This window comes from Salvelinus alpinus, chromosome 2 (genome assembly GCF_045679555.1).
Source record: "Salvelinus alpinus chromosome 2, SLU_Salpinus.1, whole genome shotgun sequence".
Taxonomy (NCBI): Eukaryota; Metazoa; Chordata; class Actinopteri; order Salmoniformes; family Salmonidae; genus Salvelinus; species Salvelinus alpinus.
Window position 1 is genome coordinate 39450595 of NC_092087.1, and position 21782 is coordinate 39472376.

General features: G+C 42.0%; 1 protein-coding gene across 7 annotated transcripts in view; it reads right to left on the reverse strand.

Moving 5' to 3' along the window:
- LOC139560450 (low-density lipoprotein receptor-related protein 1-like) overlaps window positions 1-21782 on the reverse strand; it is a 181259-nt gene that overhangs the window by 111053 nt on the left and 48424 nt on the right. The window lies entirely within an intron of this gene.

Consider the following 21782-nt stretch of genomic DNA (forward strand, 5'->3'; position numbering starts at 1 on the left):
TAGACCAGAACAGGGCTTTGCCCACAAGTGGGACTCAGTGAATGACTCAGCAGATTATATTTGGAACTCCAGGCCAACCACGCCACCCGACTGACTGTTCCCCAGGACCAGCCAATCCTTCAGTCTGTCTGTCGCCCAAAACATTCCATTTCAAATCTCCCCAGTCCTCCCCTGTCCACATCCATTTGGAGTTTTATTGGGTTAAAGACATTTCAATGTGAAATTGCTGCTGAACAGAGGGCTTATGATTTTTATTTACTAACTAATTTACCTATTAGAAAATATAAACATACAGTTGAAGTCGGAAGTTTGCATACACCTTAGCGAAATACATTTAAACTCAGTTTCACAATTCCTGACTTTTAATCCTAGTAAAAATTCCCTGTCTTAGGATCCGTTAGGATCACCACTTCATTTTAGGAATGTGAAATAATAGTTGAGAGAACGATTTATTTCAGCTTTTATTTCTTTCATCACATTCCCAGTGGGTCAGAAGTTTACATACACTCAATTAGTATTTGGTAGCATTGCCTTTAAATTGTTTAACTTGGGTCAAATGTTCCGGGTAGCCTTCCACAAGCTTCCCATAATAAGTTAGGTGAATTTTGGCCCATTCCTCCTGACAGAGCTGGTGTAACAGAGTCAGATTTGCAGGCCTCCTTGCTCGCACACGCTTTTTCAGGTCTGCCCACAAATTTTCTATAGGATTAAGGTCAGGGCTTTGTGATGGCCACTCCAATACCTTGACATTGATGTCCTTAAGCCATTTTGCCACAACTTTGGAAGTATGCTTGGGGTCATTATCCATTTGGAAGACCCCTTTGCGACCAAGCTTGAACATCCTCACTGATGTCTTGAGATGTTGCTTCAATATATCCACATAATTTTCCTCCCTCATGATGCCATCTATTTTGTGAAGTGCACCAGTCCCTCCTGCAGCAAAGCACCCCCACATCATGATGCTACCACCCCCGTGCTTCACGGTTGGGAGGATGGTCTTTGACTTGTAAGCCTCCCCCTTTTTCCTCCAAACATAACAATGGTCATTATGGCCAAACAGTTCTATTTTTATCAGACCAGAGGACATTTCTCCAAAAAGTATGATCTTTGTCCCCATGCAGTTGCACACTGTAGTCTGGCTTTTTTATGGCGGTTTTGGAGCAGTGGCTTCTTCCTTGCTGAGCGGCCTTTCAGGTTATGTCAATATATGTCTCGTTTTACCGTGGATATAGATACTTTTGTACCCGTTTCCTCCAGCATCTTCACAAGGTCCTTTGCTGTTGTTCTGGGATTGATTTGCACTTTTCGCACCAAAGTATGTTCATCTCTAGGAGACAGAGCGCGTCTCCTTCCTGAGCGGTATGATGGCTGCGTGGTCCCATGGTGTTTAAACTTGCGTACTATTGTTTGTACAGATGAACGCGGTACCTTCAGGCGTTTGGAAATTGCTCCCAAGGATGAACCAGTTTTTCCCATGATGTCAAGCAAAGAGGCACTGAGTTTGAAGGTAAGCCTTGAAATACATCCACAGGTACATTTCCAATTGACTCAAATGCTGTCAATTAGCCTATCAGAAGCTTCTAAAGCAATGACATTTTCTGGAATTTTCCAAGCTGTTTAAAGGCACAGTCAACTCAGTGTATGTAAACTCCTGACCCACTCGAATTGTGATACAGTGAATTCTAAGTGAAATAATCCGTCTGTGAACAATTGTTAGAAAAATGACTTGTGTCATGCACAAAGTAGATGTCCTAACCGACTTGCCAAAACTATAGTTTGTTAACAAGACATTTGTGGAGTGGTTGAAAAACTAGTTTTAATGACTCCAACCTAAGTGTATATAAACTTCCGACTTCAACTGTATCTGTTACATTAAAGTAGGATGCAGTAAAATGTTTTCCTAGGATGTTTGCGATGCTAAAGCTGTAACTATGGCCATGTCTAGACTTGAAAGTTCATGCAGTTATTGTATTCTGATCATGGAGTTCTGATCACGGAACTCCGAAAACGTCATGCATCTACACCTACATTTAAATGTTCCTACACTGTCCACATTGTGTTCGGATTCCCTTTTCCCGCACTATATTCAAATGCAGTATGCATTCTGCAAACGGTGGAACAGGCTAAATCTGATAATCACACAACTTGATGGCAGTAGTCAACTCCTGTAGCCAACTAGCCAGCTAACCTCTGTAGCAAGCTAGCTAGCAAAGCTAAATAAGTTTGTTGGCTAGCATTTACGAAGCCATTAGAGACATCCTCAGACGCTAGGAATGCATTCCCTCCAACGTTTGATGAAAAAAGGTGCCTCTCGCTCCTAAAAACACACGTTTTCTGACTTGTGGGCAAAGTGCTGATGACGTTGCCCACTGTATGCGCTTTCGAAAGCCTGATTGCGCCCAGACTGAGGAGAAATGTGCGCACAACCACTTTCTGAAGTGGTTAGCCAGATCTGAACACAATCCAACCACGATAAGGCTTTTCTAGATCTGTCTTTTCAATGTGACCTTCATATTGTGATAGCAGAAGTCGCATGTAAGTGTCAAGTGTAGACACGGTCTATGTGCTGTACACTGCTTTGATGTTGTTGCGCAACACGGTTTACTGAAATGGTGTTGCTGTGCCTGTTATTTGTTTGAAATCATTGTTTGTGCGAGCATAGCATCATGTTCGGAGAGTGCTTATAAATCTGGGACAAAAACCTAAAGTCCTGGGTGGCAGGCTGCATCTTGTATTTTTGAGTCAGACAGATTGGATGGACGCACCTCTCCTGTTAGTCCCTCTCCAAGTTTCAGTGCTTTACACAATACCATGAACATTGCCTGGGCTTACATGGGGGAGTTCAAGGAATAGGTAACAAAGATCAGCTCATGGCCTCCAAAATAAAGCTTGCGAACCTTGAAGAACAGGGGACGAGTTTGTACTGATAATTATAGCTAATTGGTCCATATTTTCAAACTGCAAACTGAATACAAACATAACTCCAGCTAACGGCTAATTAGCTGAAAGATGAGCCCTCACTGTAACTCAATGCCATCCTTGGAGATCTGTAAGTGTTGCCCAAAAGTAGCATTCTATGATTAGTAACACTTCAAGGGGAAACATTTGTTTACAGACACGAGCAAAATGTTTCTCCTCGTTGAATGGTATTTTCAGGATCTTTCAGATGTAAATGAGAGTCTGTGGGGTGCAGAGCAGAAGTCTGGAACTCAACGCTCCCTTCTCTTAGGGGTCCATCTCTCTCCGCCCACACCAAAAACCAAACTGTTGGTCTTGGCAATCTCTCTCCCACATCCCTCTCCCCCTCCCAAATCGCTCCCCTTTCTAACATCTGCTGACCCATTTAAAAATAATATAAAACATGGGGCAGAACGTGGGGAGAAAAGAGGGATAAAGAAAGGTAAATGGAGAGTGAGAGGCAAAGAGGTAGAAAGCGAAGAGAAAGCAAGAGAAAGAGAGAGTGGGAGAGAGCGAGAAAAAGGCTAAAGAGGAAGGGAAAAAGGGATCACCTCATGCACAGTAAGCCGAGTGAGCCCCACAAGGCTCCATTCTAAAGTTAGCTGGCAGGGCTTTGGTGGAAAACGCACTGCTAATGTGAATCAGACAGCCTCTTTTATTTAACATTCCTCGGATTGGGAAGAACCAGGTTAGAGAAACTCAGGCAGACAGGAAACCCGGAGCTCATGCTCTCATCAGGACTCATCAGTTAAAAGCAGTTCAACAGGTTTAGAGTTAACACTAAAATTGTTTAACACCAACTCGTTTCTCTTAATGTCTGTGACTATTACAAAATCACAGTAGACTTTCAAATGACACTGGCCAAAGGGTATCTGTAGTTTTCAATGAGTCTTTGGCTCGGCCCTGGAAACGAGCACACACACACGAAATGAGGTGGGACCAGATGAGAAGGGAGAAACATGGTGAATGAATATAATCCTGGTGTATCCATCAGCATGACTCTGTTGGGCTGTCTTTGTGATAATGCCATGAGGTTGGTGGTGGCGTGGTGACTATACTTTTCCTCTGGAGCCTGGTGGAGGACTAGGGGATCGACGACTAAAGAAATGCTATAGAGTTTCCCATGCACGTTAGAGGGAGGCCTTTACCAGTGAAGGTCAAGATGGTACCAGAGACATCATAGAGTCAGCTACATCAAACACCTGGGGTCTCATTTATAAATGTTACATATGTACAAAATATACCCCAAAACATGCATGCACCAGTTTTCACACAAAAGTTGGCATTTATAAAAACTGACCTTGATGTGAGAATGTTCTTACCTCAATGCAAACTTTAGACCATGCGTAGGCCTATGCACAATTGCTTGTGGTTAAAGTACTGCATTGCAAGCAGGCAAATCATATTTTGTGCAAATGCGGGGAGTGATGACAGGCTTATTCATAAAAACACACTGAAAAAAAAACGCAACATGCAACAATTTCAAAGATTTTACTGAGTTACAGTTCAAATAAGGAAATCAGTCAATTGAAATAAATTAATTAGGCCTTAATCTTTGGATTACACATGACTAGGAATACAGATTTGCCTCGGTTGGTCAGATATATAAGTAGGGGTGTGGATCAGAAAACCAAATCAGTATATGCAGCATCTCCTTCACATTGAGTTGATCAGGCTGTTGATTGTGGCATGTGGAATGTTGTCCCACTCCTCTTCAAAGGCTGTGCGAAGTTTCTGGATATTGGCGGGAACTGGAACACGCTGTTGTACACGTCGATCCAGAGCATCCCAAACGTGATCAATGGATGACATATCTAGTGAGTATGCAGGCCATGGAAGAACTGGGACATTTTCAGCTTCCAGGAATTGTGTACAGATCCTTGTGACATGGGGCTGTGCATTATCATGCTGAAACATGAGGTGATGGCGGCGGACGAATGGCACGACAATTGGCTTGTGGATCTCGCCATCGTATATCTGTGCATTCAAATTGCCATCGATAAAATGTAATTGGTGTTCGTTGTCCATAGTTTATGCCTGCCCATTCCACAACCCCACCATGGGGCACTTTGTTCACAGCGTTGACATCTACAAACCGCTCGCCCACACGACGCCATACATGCTTTCAACTTCTAGATATGCCACACCTGTCAGGTGGATGGATTATCTTGGCAAAGGAGAAATGCTCACTATCAGGGATGTAAACAAATTTGTGCACAACATTTGAGAGAAATAATATTTTTGTATGTATGGGACATTTCTAGGATCGTTCATTTCAGCTCATGAAACATGGGACCAACACTTTACATGTTGCGTTTATGTTTATATTAAGTATATAATAACAAGTTGCAGTCATTTGCCGTTAGTGAGAAGAGTGAAAATCTATTTTATCTTTGAAATGTAAAATAATTAGAAATAGGAATCAATTTCCTAATTCATTTCCATAATCAGTGCAGAATAAAATTCCTCACATTTTCTGACTGATGGTTTCATAGGCTACTCCCAAAGGAGCCTATACAACAAATTAATAGGATACCATTCGTCCAATCTCTCATTTAATTTTAAAATAGGCTACAACGGTAGAACAGCCAGTTCACCTGTTCCACTGACGTGTGAAGAGTTGTTGGGAAGCTTCGGGATTTTGGCCATGAGGCCCTTTCTCTACTTCCCTAAAGTCAGATGAACTCGTGGATACCATTTTGTATATGTCTCTGTGTTGAGTCTGAAGGAAGTTAGAAGTAGTTTCGCAAGCCAATGCTAACTAGCATTAGCACAATGACTGGAAGTCTATGGGTATTTAGTAGCATGGCACAGACCATTAGGTAACACTTGTTGATTTAAACCATTCTAGGAAAAGCTATTTCAAGAAGTTTGCTCTACGCAATCCGATCCGGAGTGTGACGAGTTGTCCACACCAATGACTGTTGGACCAAAAGAGTACGTGAATATCTAGTGAAATACTTTGGCTGCGTGAATGATTGTGTAGAGAATTCTCTTCAGTGAAATAAACCCATACCGTGGCTCAATGTAGAGATCAGGGTTTGAAACACTGATCTAGGATAAATACGGGCACCGACTTGAGTCTAATGCAGCACTTTCTTGAGATTTTTCATACGTCTGCATATTCTACAAAAGCTACAGAAAGAGAGGGAAGTGAAAGAGGAAAGTAGTGGATGAGAAAAGGAGAAGTTGTCAGCATAAGAGGGTATTTACGGCTGTGAACGTCATGGAATTTTATATTCCAAAAATATATATAATTTATGCACATTTTCTCCTCTTCCCCGCTCCTGACCGCATGTGCTGGAATTTAAATCGAATTAATAGAACGGGAATCCCATTCAAGTCAGTGATTAATTCGATTTAATGTCTCTAATGGGTGGACTGGCGGCCATTGTGAGTGTACCCAGAGCCATGTATTTGGAGAGTTGGGTCAATGCCGTTTCTGCATTTTGATGCATTTTCATGACACTTCAACATTCTATGGTAGCTATGTTAGCTGTCCATTGACATTACATGGGGAATATTTAAACCATATAATATAGAGATCCTATTAATTTACTAGAGGGGCGGTCAAAAACCCTCAAAAAGTTACAGAATAGGGGTAGAAATGGCAGCCATATTGGTCAGGGAGAAATCCAAACCAGTCTAATAGGAATGAATGGCAGTAGAGGCATAATCCTGATTGTGATATTATATCACATATTGTGTAATGTAATTATTGTCAACCTAAAATTGTCACATCATTATAAATAAAGTTTATAGGGGTTATATACCCATTTTCTGTATAAATAGCCCTATAAATAGTGCTTCATTCTATAGCTTGAGGACTCCTGGTATCTGCAGGAGTGATACGTATACATGTTTTGCCTTTATCTGTTGTGGTCTAGTACTGTCTTTTTGCTAGCTAAGGCCTTTAAGTGCTGCCTGTCTTCCCTGTGAACTGCTCATAATTTGCAGATAGTTGTTGTCACATCAACCAGTACCAAGGGGCAGGTCAATCTGTGACTTGTTTTTGGTAATCAGTGGCTGTATTGGAGGGGGAGTAGTTTAATCTTTTTTCTGAGTGTATATAACCAGCTTCTCAGGCTCCATCTCAGGAAGGAAAGGGAGGAAGGCTCCACACCATTCTCTCACTTGAGTATCTTACAGATGGTAATTTTGATTATTTTGTAGCTTTGTCAACTGTGTGTATTTCTATACCTGTTCGCACCTCTCCCTGTAGGCTTTACAGATGCTCCCCATCCCTTGGCTGCAACCCTTCTAATTTAGTGTACCCTGCGAGCACAACCCATGTGGAACTCTGGGTCTCTGGCAGTGTTTGGAACTGCCGATGTGCAGTCAAGAATGCCAAGTTCATCTCAGCCTATGCTGCCCTTCAGACCCTTGACTGTTTGGCCCTGACATAGACATGGATCACCCCACAGAACACTGCTACTCCAGCTGCTCCTTCTTCATCTGACTATGTTCTCTCTCATAGTCCGGGAGCATCTGGTCGACGTGGTGGTGGCACAGGTCTACTCAGTTCTCCTAAGTGGCGATTATTTTTTCTCCCTCTCTCACCTTTCCATCTCTTTATTAGAATTCCATGCTTGTCCACTCAAGCTTAACATTATTATCCATCGCCCACCAGGTGCCCTTGGAGAGTTCCTCAATGAGCTTGACACCTTGATAAACTCATTTCCTGACGATGGCGCACCACTCTTCATACTTGGCAACTTCAACCTCCCGATGTCTGCCTTCGATTTATTCCTTTCCAACTCCCTTTCCCCTCCTTGCCCATTTTGAACTCCCCCTTTCCCAGTCCCCTCCCACTCACAAGGCAGGCAATACACTTGACCTAATCTTTACTAGAGGCTGCTCGCCTACTAATCTCTCTAATCTCATAAACAGAAATACCTTCTTTACATAAGTATTCAGACCCTTTGCTATGAGACTTGAAATTGAGCTCAGGTGCATCCTGTTTCCATTGATCATCCTTGAGATGTTTCTACAACTTGATTGGAGTCCACCTGTGGTAAATTAAATTGATTGGACATGATTTGGAAAGGCACAAACCTGTCTATATAAGATCCCACAGTTGACAGTGCATGTCAGAGCAAAAACCATGCTATGAGGTCGAAGGTATTGTCCATATAGCTCCGAGAAAGGATTGTGTTGAGGCACAGATCTGGGGATGGGTACCAAAATATTTATTCAGTATTGAAGGTCCCCAAGAACACAGTGGCCTCCATCATTCTTAAATGGAGGAATTTTGGAACCAACAAGACTCTTCATAGAGTTGGTCGTCCAGCCCAAACTGAGCAATCGAGGGAGAAGGGCCTTGGTCAGGGAGGTGAACAAGAACCCGATGGTCACTCTGACAGAGCTCCTCTGTGGAGATGGGAGAACCTTCCAGAAGGACAACCATCTCTGCAGCACTCCACCAAATCAAGCCTTTATGGTAATAGCCAGACAGAATCACCTCCAATGCCGATGTCGGATTGACCATGCACCCAGATACACAATATACTTCTCTCTCCAAAATACACTCTCTCCCGCAAATTTGTGCACATTCATTGTGTGAATTGTTTGCGTTTGATTGTTAGTGTATATCAATTCCCCATTACATACATCACCAGTAGTACATTTACCGTTAATTCCTAATCTACAATGTTTGTTACGGTAATTTCTCTTAATGTATTCAATGTTATTATTCCAGTCTTCCCATTCTCATTGTCTGAGTGGACATATTGTTTGCAGAGTGCACAACCTATTCTACACTTGTGAGAAACAAGTGCTTTATTTCATTTAATTTACGAGTTGTGTCAATTTAATCGTCGTCCTTTGTTTGGAGCGCTCATGTCAATGTTGAGTAAGGACACGCATGCATAGAAGTAGGCCTATAGGCTAACTGGCCATGCTCGCAAATGTAGGTATACTGTATATTTGTGACCATTTTGGGAACTGATCGTATTTCTGATTGGTTTAACGCACTACCACTAATGACCTGTGGAGCATTTCAAAGTAATGTTTTCACCTCAAACAGTAACAAAACTAAGTCTGTTTTACATCCATTGAGAATTACAATAGTTCAAGGTATTTGAAAAATCTTTCCAGCTCTCTTTCGATAAGCACTCTGCGTGAAAGGGGGAAATATCATGCTCTGATCGAGGTGGAAACGTCATAAAATAGGCCTACCTGATTACTTCTTATCAGTGCTTGACTTGGACTGAAATAGGTTCCGGTACTGTTTATATTTAGGTGCAGGACCTCCACAATACTTTTATTCTATAAGAGGAACAGGAGCTCAAGCAGTAGAAAATGTGAGGTGCCGGTACTCCAGTAAGCTCCTGCCCAAGTCAAGCACTTCTTCGTCTCCCTTGCATAAATAGCCTACAGCTGTGTCTGTCCCGAGCTCACTGGCAGGGGAAAGGCTGAGGGCCCAGAATATTTTATACAATGTTGCAAGTTCGCTAGAACAAGCTTCGGGGACCAAAGTTAATAGTTGATACAATGTTTCAAGTTCGTTGCAGACAGGCCATGTGTAGCCAATGTGATTTCTAGGATATTTAGTTTTATCAGGATATTTTCTAACTGCAGGCTGCAATGTTTTTATTTGTTGGCTTTATGTAGGCTATTTTTACATAGTTGGCATTAGAAGTTACATTTTAGGTTTGTATCATTTTTAATTTAGATTTGGATAGAATTTTGAATAGCCAGATGACGATGATTGAGATATGAAGACGTTATTATAAAACTAAATCAAACTTACATGAAAATGTGCATATGAAAACCATAACTCGTGCATATGAAAACCATAACGGAGCTTCATTTATTGAAATCAGATGGCTCATTCATCACAAAGCACACTGATATTGCAAATTATTTTAATGACTTTTTCATTGGCAAGATAAGCAAACTTAGGGATGACATGCCAGGAACAAACCCTGACACTACACATCCAAGTATATCGGACCAAATTATAAAAGACAAGAATTGTACTTTTGAATTCCGTATGGTCAGTGTGGAAGAGGTGAAAAAAGTATTGTCTATCAACAATGACAAGCCACCAGGGTCTGATAATCTAGACGGAAAATGACTGAGGATAATAGCAGGCGATATTGGCACTCCTATTTGCCACATCTTCAATTTAAGCCTACTGAGGAGCGTGTGCCCTCAGGCCTGGAGGGAAGCTAAAGTCATTCCGCTACCCAAGAATAGTAAGGCGCCCTTTACTGGCTCAAATAGCCGACCAATCAACCCGTTACCAACCCTTAGTAAACTTCTGGAAAGAATTGTGTTTGACCAGATACAATGCTATTTTACAGTAAAGAAATTGACAACAGAATTTCAGCATGCTTATAGGGAAGGACACTCAACAAGCACAGCACTTACACAAATGACTGATGATTGGCCGATAGAAACTGATGACAAAAAGATTGTGGGAGCTGTCGTTAGACTTCAGTGCAGCTTTTGACATTATCGATCATAGTCTGCTGCTGGAAAAAAGTATTTATTATGGCTCTACACCACCTGCTATAATGTGCATAGTTACTTGCCTATCAAATATAATCCAGTTAGAATCAGGAATTCCACAGGATAGCCGTTTAGGCCCCTTGCTTTTTCAAATTTTTACTAACGACATGCCACTGACTGAGTAAAGCCAGAGTTTCTCTGTATGCGGATGACTCAACACTATACACGTCAGCTACTACCGTGACTGAAATGACTGCAACACTCAACAAAGAGCTGCAGTTAGTTTAAGAGTGGGTGGCAAGGAATAAGTTAGCCCTAAATATTTCTAAAACTAAAAGCATTGTATTTGGAACAAAACACTCACTAAACCGCAACTAAATATTGTAAAAAATAATGTGGAAATTGAGCAAGTTGAGATGACTAAACTTATTGGAGTAACACTAGATTGTAAACTGTCATGGTCAAAACATTGATGCGGTAGTAGCTAAGATGGAGAAAAGTCTGTCTATAATAAAGTGATGCTCTGCATTCTTAAACAACACTATCAACAAGGCAGGTCCTACGGGCCCTAGTTTTGTCACACCTGGACTACTGTTCAGTTGTGTGGTCAGGTGCCACAAAAAATGAAAATTGCAATTGGCTCAGAACAGGGCAGCATGGCTGGCCCTTGCATGTACACAGAGATATAATATTAATGTCAATCTCTCCTGGCTGAAAGTGGAGGAGAGATTGACTTCATCACTACTTTTATTTATGAGAGGTACTGACATGTTGAATGCACCGAGCTGTCTGACTAAACTACTGGCACACAGCTCGGACACCCATGCATACCCCACAAGACATGCCATAAGAGGTCTCTTCACAGTCCCCAAGTCCAGAACAGACTATGGGAGGCACACAGTACTACATGGAACTCTATTCCACATCAAGTAACTGATGCAAGCAGTAAAATTTTATTTAAAAAACAGATTTTAAAAAACACCTTATGGAACAGCGGGACTGTGAAGCAACACAAACATTGGCACAGACACATACATTGTCAGAGACTCCAGTCATCCCAAGTTATAAACTGTTTTCTCTGCTACCTTACGGCAAGTGGTACCGGAGCGCCAAGTCTAGGACCAAAAGGCTCAACAGCTTCTACCCCCAAGCCATTAGACTTTTTATTATTACTTTTTATTTTAGCCTACTTATTTTCTTCTTCTTGAACTGCACTGTTGGTTAAGGGCTTGTAAGTAAGCATTTCACGGTAAAGTCTACATTTGTTGTATTCGGCGCATGTGGCAAATAAAGTTTGATTTGATGCACACACACACACACACACACACACACACACACACACACACACACACACACACACACACACACACACACACACACACACACACACACACACACACACACACACACACACACACACACACACACACACACACAGAGATTTGGTGGTGGAGTAGAGGCCTGATGGCACACAGTGTTGTGAAATCTGTGTATGTATTGTAATGTTTAAAAATTTTATAAACTGCCTTAATTTTGCTGGACCCCAGGAAGAGTAGCTGCTGCTTTGGCATCAGCTAATGGGGATCCATAATAAATACAAATACAAAACTGGCATGCAGATCGGTAGAAATGGTAAGATAAATTGGTTGCCGACTCCTCGTAGTCTTCGCAGAATCTGCAAAAGCCAGCAGGAGGAGAATAGTTGGGTGAGATTACATTTTTTCCTTTTCAATATCTAAATCTCTGGCGCCTGAGGCATTTATCTTATTTAATCATACCGTAAGCTTAAAGCATCAGGCAGGCTCAATGCATATAGTTGATTTTATTAAAACGCATCGGGTGTGTCTATATGCCAAATTACATGTTGAATATTTTTGACCAATCAATTGGTCAAACCAATCAAAAAAATCTATATATATTTTTTTAGTCGGGGACAGCCCTAATGCTCAGCAATAATAGTAATATTGTTCCTTGTACCCATGAGGGCTGTCATCATTGTCTTATGCTGAGGGCAGCATCATAGCCATGGGCTAGGCTGCGTGATTGTGTATGGATATTATACCCATTTTGCTGGTTGGATGAAGCTGCATTTCAGACTTAGCTTGCATGGCTGGGATCTTACTTCGATGTAGGTCTTCTGCTTTAGCAGTTCGGCAGTCAGGTTTGGGTAGATGCTGGTCCTCTTCCCTGCATAGGTCAGACCCCTGGATTCTGCTGCAAGGCTAACAATTTGCTGCTTGACTTCAAAGTTGTAGAGCCATAAAATCATTCAGCGAGAGCCCTTGCGGAGTGGACACGTTTGGTGCGCAATGTTAATCAGTGGCTTGTGACACAGCTTCTCCTGCCCAAACAGTTCATAGAAAACATCCTCATGAAGGAAGTTAGGTTGCCCGCTTCCACAGTAGTTTCAAGTCCTATGACCCGCACATTGAATTTACAGGAATGATTTTAGAGTGATTCCGTTTTCTCTTATAGGAGTTTGTTTATCCCTTCAAACTTAGATCACGTTTTTTCCCGGTCATGGAGTCGCACCTCTGTCACTTTGGCATGAATAGGTATCCACTTTATCAGTGAGCAGTGGCAATTATTAATTTACTGGTTTTAATTGTAAGTCGAGGGCAGAGAATCTCCACAAACAATCTCTCATGACGGTCTTCATTCATAACCGTCGGTTACACGGTTATATGGCTATTATGCCAGACCCATAACACTCCATGTGGTACCATGTGACGTATTTTAAAAAGGCCCCTACCAGAGGGCAATGCCGTCCCCATTTCAATGCAATTCCTGCCCTAGAGCGGAAATACTTGTTTAGGTTCCACCTCCGAAGAATGACGCGGGATACTTCTATATAAAAATATGAATTGGGGCTGGGAAATAACGTCCTGGTAACTTCCACGTGGACCGGAGAAACATCTACAAATAGGGAACTGACAGCTGTCAGTGTAGCTAGCTAGCATGCCAACCTTAGCTATCTTGCTAACCTTATCTAGCTAAATGTTATCTTTTGTTGCCGGAGGGTTTTTAACTACACCTTATTCAAAAGATTAGCCAGCTGGCTACTGGTTCTGGAGCTGGATTTGTCATATAAAACGGTCATATTTATTTTTTAATACATAATTGGCTCAAAAATTATTGAAAAATGACCAATTATCCAATGGATTATGGAAATGTTCAGGTAAAAAAAAGTGGATGTGAAAAAGTATAAGTTAGGCTACGGCGAAAAGTTGTTTGGCTAAGTCGCAACTTGCGAAGAGAAACAACTTTGCAGGTGTTTCTGATTAATAAACAATGCCATGCTGGTGGGTGGTAAGTAACATTCAAATAAAACCCAGCTCTGAAATGAAACTTCGGCTACAAGAAAATGCACGATGTGGGCAGTTTGGATTTGTCACTTCAAGCCCAAATAAATTATACTTTCACTAAAACGATGACTTGACTTAAATCATCGTGCAACACCATGGGTAAGCACGGGCCATCTTTCAGCTCGAAAAAGTGGATTTCTACTGGTATGTGCATCCTTTCTTGTAAATCACATCTTGTGTGACCTACAGTAGGCCCTAAAAGGCCTTACAATAGACAGCTACATTAGGATGCCTGCATGGTCAGGGGGCCGGAACATAATTACACATTTTGTAAAATGCAAGTTAACTGCAAGAAGTCTAAACAGATATAAATTTGACTAAAACAATAATTTCAAAACTTGCTTACATTTGTACACAACAGATCTAACAGATCTCGCTACCATGCGTGGGAATACTTTGGAAAATATGTCTAAAATTAAAATCACTTGCAGACGATTATCTGGTGTTTTTACGGGTCTTTTATGTCCAAAAATGTCAAAAAAATAATAATTTAATTTAATAATAATTTTGCTTTGGAAACTTGGGGGGGGGAAATAAATGAAAATCGCCAGTTGGGGAACCCTGCTCTACTAGAGCAGGGTAAAAAAAGGCTACAACTGTAGAACAGACAGTTCACCTGTTCCATTGACGTGTGTAGGCCTACGTCTGAATACTGTCATTTAAAATTTCTCGTGTAGACAATGTTTCAGAATTCACGTGCAGTGCAGCATATTTAGGTTGATGGAAAAAGTAAATGTAAAACATTTGTTGAACTAAATTGTTCCGCTAACAGGTCCACAACAATATGTCAGTTTCTTTCTTTCAGAAATGGTCACAGTCCTCGGTGCTTCAGAGCATGTCACTGCAAAAATATTAACACATTCTGGCAACCCCTCCCAAAACATTTTATAAAATGTGCCATTGCTGTCCAATCTCTCACCACATCCCAACACAAACACAGCACCTTATACATCCTCCACCACACCCAGACCTCATACTCTACCATCAGTCCCATCCAAGCTGTTGCACTCAGAGTCAACGCTTACATTTCTGCTTGTTGAGAATACCAGGGATAGTCTATGCTAACCAAATGGCCAACTCAAAAGCAATATTTTAATCCATATCTCAATTTCAGTAGGAATATAACAGATGGGCAGGCTATAGTATTTCTCTTCTAGACAGATTTTACACTAAATATCTGAATACGCCATTTCTGAAAAGAATGTGTAAAGTATTGAGAATGCGTACAGTACAAATATTGAAATGTATAACTTTGGCGTACGCCATTCCATAAGCATGTGTCCTGTTATAAAAATCAGACTGTGCACTCAAATTATATTGAACATTTCAGCATGGGCCAGGAGTTTTCCTGACTATGTGATCTGACCCAGTTTGTCCTGGTAAGGTCAGATGGATCAGAAAGAAGCCCTAAGAATGAGTCATGGCTTTTCCACAGAATAACATCAGAACAGTACAGTGACTTTTCCAGCTCTCAACAAAGCCTTTCTATTTCTAAGCATCTATCAAAACAACGGGATTTGGGGACAGTGGCAGATTTCAGACACTGAACAAGCGCACTTTGAGACCTTAAGCTTCTTCACATAAGTGGCCCAGTCACATGGTGAGGTGGGGCCAGGGAAAGAGGTTACAGGAGAAGTGGGGCCATTGTTTGGGTCACACAAATCGGCCTGGGGCCCTTGGCAGAACGGTAAGCCCCGCTAAGATTGGGCATAAGCGGCATCACATGTGGACTGTGACCTCTGAAGGTTGGCTGTGACAGGGCCACGTGTTCTCACCATCGCGGATGAACGAAACACCAGCAGCAGGAAAATGACTTGACAGCAGCAGAGTTATTTTCAGAGAAACAGGACAACTAAAATTAGGGTAACTTCCCCAAAATGCAAAGTTTTTCCAGAAAATCCTGGTTGGAGGAATTCATATTTCTTCCAACTGGGATTTCTCAAAAACGTGGGCATTGTGGGAAAGTTACCAGCATTTTGCAACCCTAACTACAAACATTTGGAGTTTAGGTTGATGACCAAGCAGCCATTTTGAATAGACCGAATCTAAACAAACTTTTCTAGAACATCAGCGTTTGAGAACAAAAACTGCTTGTGAGTATCCTGGGACATTATTAGTCAACAGACTGTAAACTGAACCACCAGGCTCTGCTGAGGTGCAGCTTCAACAGTATAGTGTAAAAGAGAGGCAGTGCTTTCTGGGGCTGAAGCGAAGTCCCATGTTCTGGGTACGGCCCCGACTTTCACTGAGCCCAAAGCTTGTTCGGCTGGCTGGAGCCTGAGATTTTCCATTCAGTGCTTCCTGCAGCATGCCTCACGTCTTCACTCACCTGACAACACAATGGTCAGTCAGCTCGCACCAAACAAACAAACAAACAAACAAACAAAGCAGCCTCCACATGAGGGAAATAGAACTGTTAACAGGGCCTAAAGATGGATGCAGGAGGGAAGGGGACAGTTCAATTATAGATGTGTCATTCAGCATACCGGCTTAAACCAACCTGTGAGAGTGACTATCATTAAGTCAACTCAAGCTGTCCCTTCTATGCAACCCTAGATAGGCTCTGACATCCTCTCAGTACTTGGCCTACATTCCCTCAGACTTGCAGCTTTGTCTCATTTTTGATACAGTCACAACCTGTTGACCATTACACAAACTCACTGTACTTGGGACCTCTGGAGTTACACGTTCACAACTTACTACAAACCAGTGTCGTTTTCAAATGAATCAACAAGCAAATATGCCTAAATAATTAAATTAAATGTGCTGCATGTGTCCAGGCTGCCAACAGGTCCTAATGAGGGTGAGCTAATACCCCGTATCTCTGACCACTAATGACCACTACCATGCCTGTCAGGCTAGAGCCAGGCCCCAGCTTCCTGTGTCGTCCCTGGAGTGCATTTTTGGACGGTGGGTCCAAACCCTGACCCAGCAGCAGCAGCTGTAGCCCAGATGCATGGTTCAGCTTCAGAATCCCCTCTGCAAAACCTGCAGGAAGGCTCTGGAAAAACAAAAATGGCTGCCAACAAGAACTAGCCTTCTTCCAACAGGATGACTCTAGAGGAGTTGTAGTCTATAGGCTATATCTGTATTCAGCAAGAGAAATATTACAAATGCATGATGAAACTATTTTGCTAGAGGTATTTTCCCATCAACTGTTCACTTCCGTGACCAGCTCTGGACAACCAAACAAACAAACAAAAAACATCTCTTGCCACCCACACGTCCTAGCCAACACAGTTTGTTATTTCTCTGACAGGTTTCATAAATACTTCACTCCCCCTGATGAATCTACACTACCACTGGTTTTGAGAATCCACAGTAAGCTTATGCTTCAAGAAAGCTACACTGGCTTACAATAGACCATCTGTTTCTACTCTTTACATTAAAATAATCTCCTAACATGTACTGTTATGGTTCATTTAGACCAATTCATTTGGATGTCTCTAGCCAAGAACAGAGCATTATTAGCCTGGTTGGCTTTGTCTGAACTTGTCTTTACCGGAGCCTGAGAATGTACTGAAAACACTAATGGTTTTGTGATTGTCATTCTGATGTACTGTCACTAACCAACACAGAAACTCAGACTCCTGTCACTATAGACTCCAGTGCCTGCCTATAGAATGCAGTTCCAGCCCTTTAGTGCAAACTGTGATTGCAGAATGGGATGTTGTGCGGGACTCCAGTCTTCTGTGGCCAGTCCACCCTGGGCCTGGTGGCTCCTCTCTGCTCCTATCCAGTCTACTTGCCTCCCCCACGCCCTCTCCTCCTCTGAGCCACACTCACATTCCTGCCCCAGGGGGCTCTGCTCTGGGGGACCTGGCAGAGCCACAAGCCAAGCAGTAAGGCTAAATCGAGCTCTCAAAGCACAACAAACCCATCTCTCTCTTTTTCTCTCTCCCTCTCTCCAAACACTTAAGCCCTGCTCTGTTATGCTGATCCAACACAGCTCCTTAGGGGCACTGCTAGTAGCAGGGACACTCAACCTGTCTGTATGTGTGTGTGTGTGTGTGTGTAACAGGGCTTTCTTTAGGAAAATGTGGCACTGCAACATTTGACCGGCAGCATTTTAAATTTACCGGATATTTGAGAAATTTACCAGACCCAATCGGTGCGTAACCTGATTAGGGCATCCACCCACAGTACTATGACTGATAGAAATCGCATTTACATTATGGTCAATCATATTAACAGAACATTCAAGTGGAGGATGCAACGATGTGCAGTCCTTATGGAATTCTGATGTGCACTTTGAATAACTGTCCACATTTACTTTTCCTCAGCTAACAAGACGTGTAACGAACAGCAAAATCACTAGCCTTTGTCAATCTACTATCCCCCACAGTAGTAAAGTTGACATATTCAATTGGTCAGCTTGTTGAGAAAGAAATAGCCTATTCGAAAACGACTCTGGGACGATAGATCCCAAATTCATACAATCAGTATATATATATATTTAAGCAATGAGTCTGATGCAAGAGAACGTTTAGCTTAAACTATACATTTTTTCACATTTTAAGCGCAGCAATGCGCACAGGGTCGTAGGCTACGTGTGAATGTTAGTTCCATAATGCAATTAACGGGAAAACACAGGAAAAAGACTCAAAGCGCACAGCAAATGGAGCGGTTTATAGTGACAGAGATTAAAATATCAGTTTAAAATGTAGAATGAGGGGAGATCTAATATGCAACAACTAGCATGGGTTGCTAATATGACTATGATTGTGCCTTTGGCAACTGGACAATAAGAAAGGTGCTATAAAATACTTGCCTACACGGACATGGTCTGATTAGGCTACTTGGAAGCAAGGTAAGACATACCTGATAATATGTAGTAAAACATTCAGCTTTCAAACAAGTAATCTGAACAAAAATATAAACGCAACATGAAACAATCTGAGATTTTCCTAAGTTACAGTTCATATAAGGAAATCAGTCAATTGAAATGAATTCATTAGGCCTTAATCTATAGATTTCACATGACTGTGAATACAGATGTGTATATGTTGGTCACAACCACCTTAAAAAATTAAAAAATAAAGTAGGTGGATGGATCAGAAAACCAGTCCGTATCTGGTGTGACCACCAACGTGACATCTCCTTCGCAAAGAGTCGTTCAGGCTGTTGATTGCAGCCTGTGGAATGTCTCACCCCTCTTCAATGGCTGTGCAAAGTTGCTGGATATTGGTGGAAACTGCAACACGCTGTTGTACACGTCGATCCAAAGCATCCAAACATGCTCAAATGGGTGACATCTGGTGAGTATGCAGGCCATGGAAGAACTGGGACATTTAACTTCCAGGAATTGTGTACAGACCCTTGAGACATGGGGCTGTGCATTATTATGCTGAAACATAAGGTGAATGCGGCAGATGAATGGCACGACAATGGGCAACAGGATCGTCACAGTATCTCTGTGCATTCAAATTGCCATCGCTAAAATGCAATTGTATTCGTTGACCGTAGCTTATGCCTGCCCATACCATAACCCCACCGCTACCATGGGGCACACGGTTCGGAGGCCAGTTGGACGTATTGCCAAATTCTCTAAAACGACGTTGAAAGTGGCTTATGGTAGAGAAATTAGTATTCAATCTGGTAACTGCTCTGGATAAGATTCCTGCAGTCAGAATGCCAATTACACACTCCCTCAAAACTTGGGTCATCTGTGGCATTGTGTTGTGGTGCACCTGTGTAATGATTAGGGTTGCAAAGGGTCTGAAACTTTCCGGGAAATTTCCGGAAATTTTCCATGGGAAGTTAAGCCCAGGAATTTGGGGAATTTTGCTTAAATTCATCAAAGGAAGTTAGCTTATAAACAGTGAACCTTTGTGGGATACACATAAGGCAATTCTAGGTCTTGTAGCATATTTTGGTTAAACTATCCCCAATTCAATAGAATTGCAACCCTCTGCATGCACAGTGCATTCTTTCATCACATGTGTAGTGCACTCTTCCATCACATGTACAGCTGATTCTCAAGATCTTGCACACTAATGAGATGCTATTGAGCCCACACTACTACACTGTCTGAACCAAGGACTACATGCTTTCTGGTAAGTTTTGATTACAATACTGGTGGGGTGAATACATTTTATATGACATAAAATTATGTTGTGTTAACTAGTAAATAGTAGCCTGCAGCAAAGTGTGTTTAAATCATTTCTAACTTGTTACAATTTCTGCTAGTTAGTTTTTGCTACCATTTAGCTTGCTTGAGCCTGCTAACTGAGTGTTAATTCACCTGTTTCCATACACGTTTTATAAAAAAAAAAAAAATGTCTTACAAAATAATTGTTTAATCGAAGTGGTTAACTATTTATCTGTACATGGAATTGTATTTGGGTTTTTTTTTTACAAAAAAAAAATCTTTACAGGAAATTTTTACAGGAAAATGCCACAGGCACTATCTGATGCGGAGAAATTTCACCGAGGCTAAAAGCTGTGTACATTTGCAAATACTGTGCCAAATCATATGTGAAGAATGCAACAAAGATGCAGAATCATCTGGCCAAGTGCATAAAGTTCCCTCAGCGCTCACAACAAGCAACCTCTGACAAAAAACCCTCTCATGATTTTCACCTCGAATAGAAATAATCAGACACCTTATCGATAGCAACAGCTCATGGTGCTCCTGGAATCATTTTTTTTTTTTTTTACTCAATGGAGGAACGTAGTCAGAAAAATGCAGATGAATGTCTTGCTCAAGCTGTATATGCAACTGGTTCACCTCTGATGCTCACAGGCAATGTGTATTGGAAGGGATTTCTGAATGTTCTTCGCCCAGCATACAACCCTCCAACCAGACATGCTTTATCTACTAATTTGCTGGATGCAGAGTTCAAGTACATGTCAAGCAAATCATAGAGAAAGCAGACTGTATTGCAATCATCTCTGAATGGTGTTTTCGATTGTTCATGTGGCAAGGAATAATTAACTACATCATCTCCACCCCTCAACCAGTATTCTACAAGAGCACAGACACAAGGGATAACAGACACACCGGTCTGTACATTGCAGATGAGCTGAAGGCAGTCAATGACCTTGGACCACAGAAGGTATTTGCATTGGTGACAGACAATGCTGCGAACATGAAGGCTGCTTGGTCTAAAGTGGATGAGTCCTACCCTCACATCACACCCATTGGCAGTGCGGCTCATGCATTGAATCTGATCCTCAATGACATCATGGCACTGAGAACAATGGATACACTCTACAAGAGAGCCAAGGAAATGGTTAGGTATGTGAAGGGTCATCAAGTTATAGCAGCAATCTACCTCACCAAGCAAAGTGAGAAGAATAAGAGCACCACATTGAAGCTGCCCAGCAACACCCGTTGGGGTGGTGTTGTCATCATGTTTGACAGTCTCCTGGAGGGGAAGAAGTCTCTCCAAGAAATGGCCATATCATAGTCTGCCGATATGGACAGCCCCATCAAGAGGATCCTCCTGGATGATGCATTTTGGGAGAGAGTGGTAAGCAGCTTGAAACTACTGAAATTCCAAGGATGGAGGGAGACAATGCCATCCTGTCTGATGTTCAGACTCTGCTTGCAGATGTAAGAGAAGAAATCCGTACTGCCCTGGCAACTGCACTATTGCTCCAAGCAGAGGAAACTGCAGTTCTGAAATACATCAAAAAGCATGAAGACTTCTGCCTGAAGCCCATACACGCCGCAGCATACATGTTGGACCCCAAGTATGCTGGCAAGAGCATCCTGTCTGGTGCAGAGATCAACAAGGCCAATGGTGTCATCACTACCATGTCTCGCCACCTTGGCCTGGATGAGGGCAAGGTTCTTGGTAGTCTGGCGAAGTATACTTCCAAGCAAGGGCTTTAGGATGGAGATGCAATATGGCAGTCGTGCCAACATATCTCATCAGCCACCTGGTGGAAGGGACTTTGTGGATCTGAGGCTCTTTCTCCTGTTGCCTCCATCATCCACCAAATCCCACCAACATCAGCTGCCTCAGAGCTCAACTGTTCCTTGTTTGGGAATACACA